The sequence below is a fragment of the Alligator sinensis genome, unplaced genomic scaffold (assembly GCF_000455745.1).
Source record: "Alligator sinensis unplaced genomic scaffold, ASM45574v1 scaffold1517_1, whole genome shotgun sequence".
Taxonomy (NCBI): Eukaryota; Metazoa; Chordata; order Crocodylia; family Alligatoridae; genus Alligator; species Alligator sinensis.
This window is the reverse complement of record NW_005842459.1, coordinates 563,546-566,367: the sequence shown is the minus strand read 5'-3', so window position 1 is coordinate 566,367 and position 2,822 is coordinate 563,546.

Below are 2,822 nucleotides of genomic sequence, written 5' to 3'. Positions count from 1 at the left end.
GCAGGAATGGGGGGAGGCTCTGTTCCCCCAGGCACCACCCGGGGTTACTAGGGATAACAGCCACAAATTGTTAGAGAGACGGTTCAGGCTGGACATCCGGAGACATTACTTTACAGTTAGGGCTGCCAGGCTCTGGAATGGGCTCCCAAGTGAGGTGGTGCTCTCTCCTACCTTGGGGGTCTTCAAGAGGAGGCTGGACAGATATGTGGCTGGGGGGATATGACCCTGGCACCCGTTCCTGCCCGGGGCAGGGGGTCAGACCTGATGATCTGTTTAGGTCCCTTCCAACCCTAAGTACTATACTATGGTATTTCCTTGCACTGCTACCAGACAAGAAAAATCACATGCTTTGGGAGGCAAAATCTATTTGAGAGCATTTTATCTACCTGTAGGGTTTGTTTTCAGGCTTTTCCCCACAACCCTGAGGGCTAGCAACTTGCTTTTTTAATGCAAGTTGCTTCAGGAGAATCATGATTCCAGGAACCAAAGATTTCCAAACATCAAACATCCCAAGACTTGCAAGCAAAGAGATGACAATGCTGCATTCTGATATTATTACACAACTCTGGGAGCGGGAACTTTAAGCAAGGCATAAAATATTATAAACCTCACAATAAATTAATGAAAGTTGGCAACATAACCCAATGAACCATCCACTAATGAACTGTCTCACTAATAGGTGCACAAGCATATGCAGAAAGATACCCTGATTCTGACCTGGGATGCAGTGAAGAATGGGAAAGGACAAGTGGGCTGCTACTGCAGGGATCCTTCCCTGGTACAAAAAGACTGCGGAGTCCATCTCTTGTTCACCCCTGCAGAAACGGAGAACAGGGGGAAAGAAACTTCTCCTTCCTCTTCCCTGTACTAGGAGGCACCATTGCAACAATTCTGTGACTCAGCAGCCCCGTCTGATCCTTTTATGCCTCTTCAGCATTAAATGCCACCCACATAACTTGTAAAAAACTACATACTTTGTGACTGGTGTTACTAATTGCTCTGCTATGTTCAGCTCAAAGCTATCCCTTCCTCTCTCCCCACGTGCCCTGCCTTTGGAAATGTAAAGGACCTTTTGCTCTATATTGAGCAACTTGAGAAAAGGCTGCAAGACACCTGGGTCTTTGCCTGACTCAGGCTCCAGCTCTCTCGTGTCTTCACTTTCTGTTTAGTTAGGGAGAACCGGGGGATTTCGACAATCACTGGTGTGAACATAAAGCATTTAAAGGAGCCAGTGGGACTTACCTGATACCTGTCCAACAGGGAGGGCCTGCAAATCATGCTCAATGCAAATGAATTTCCAATACCTTTTTCCACCCAGCATTCACCAACGGAAAGAAAGCGATAGAGGCTGTAGTTATGGAAGAGTGCCAGGCTTAGCTGACTGTTTACTGCCCTTCCCTTTTCCTCTCACTTTACTGCCCCTGTTATATTCATAACAGAGCCTGGTGATCAAAGGTACAAAGACTTCCTGAGGTGGAAAGGTCGCCTGTTTTAGGAGATGCCATCCACTTTCTACCCCCATAGACAATATCCGGGCAGACCTGATGCCCTTTGCAAAGCAAAGTCGCTCATATCAAGCCCAACCTCTGGACTCACCATATTACACGGTGCCGGACTAAACATCAGTAAACCCAAGAATAGCGATTTTCTCGCGATGCATCTTTTCTCCAGTGCCTGATGAAGGGTGTTTGTGCCCGAAAGCTTGCAAGCACCTACTCTGGACTCTTTTAAGAAACACTTGGACGCCTATCTTGCTGGGATCCTTTGACCCTAGCTGACTTCTTGCCCCTGGGGCAGGGGGCTGGACGCGATGATCTCCCGAGGTCCCTTCCAGCCCTAATGTCTATGAAATCTATGAAATTAAAGACTTTTTTTTTGCAATCTTGTTGGTCTATTAAAAGATATCATCTATACTATGAGTCCTGATTGCCTTTTGGCTGTTAGTGGCACTTAATAGTTAGTTAGTGGCCTGTTGAACTTAGCAAAGCAAAGCCATGATGCCCTCTAGCGGGTGAGGGATATAGTGTGGGGAGTACCAAGGGAGCCAGAAGCCCTTGGTTGAAGGATGCTAGGGCCCTGGCTCAGAGCAGTAGGGAGGAAATTCAAAGGACCTCAAGAGTTGTTGTGTGAGAAAGGATGCAATCGCATGATGAGCCCCTACAGGAGGTTGCAATGCTTCAGCGGGGAATGGGGCCACCAAGCTCCGACGCTCTCACTGCACACTTACAGGAGCATAGGTTGTAGCTGTGTTGGTCTAAGGACATATTCATTCCATCCAGGAGGAGCACATACCAACTGCAGGTGCTTCCTCAGCCTGACAAAGGGTATTTATACCCAAAAGCTTGCAAAGAAGAATTTTTCTGACCATCTGAGTTGGTCTAATAAAAGATGTCAGTTTTACCCAAAGAACCTTGTCTCATTACACACTAGTCCTCCCCCTCCAGAAGGCCCCAGATCAGTACCTGACAAGGCTAGTTTGATCATCGGTGTCAAAAACAGGGTAATCTGTAGGAATGCCCATGATACCGACTGGAGGAGCAATGTCCCTTGCTAATGCTTATCCTGAGAGAGACCTGACGGGAGAGGGATGGGTCTGTGCTGGGACCAGTAATGCAAGTACCAGCAGAAAAAGAAAAGGGGTTCAGGATCGGCTACCTGAGGGGAAAGGGCCAAGCATGGGCAGAGATGGGCAGCCACCCCCAGTACCGTCTCTTTTGCTCCACATCTCATCTACAGAGACCTGAAAAAATGACTCCAATCTCTGTCCAAGAGCAGAGGTCCAGGCCTAGCAAGTGGAGAGGATGTGGTTGGGGCTGGGGGGG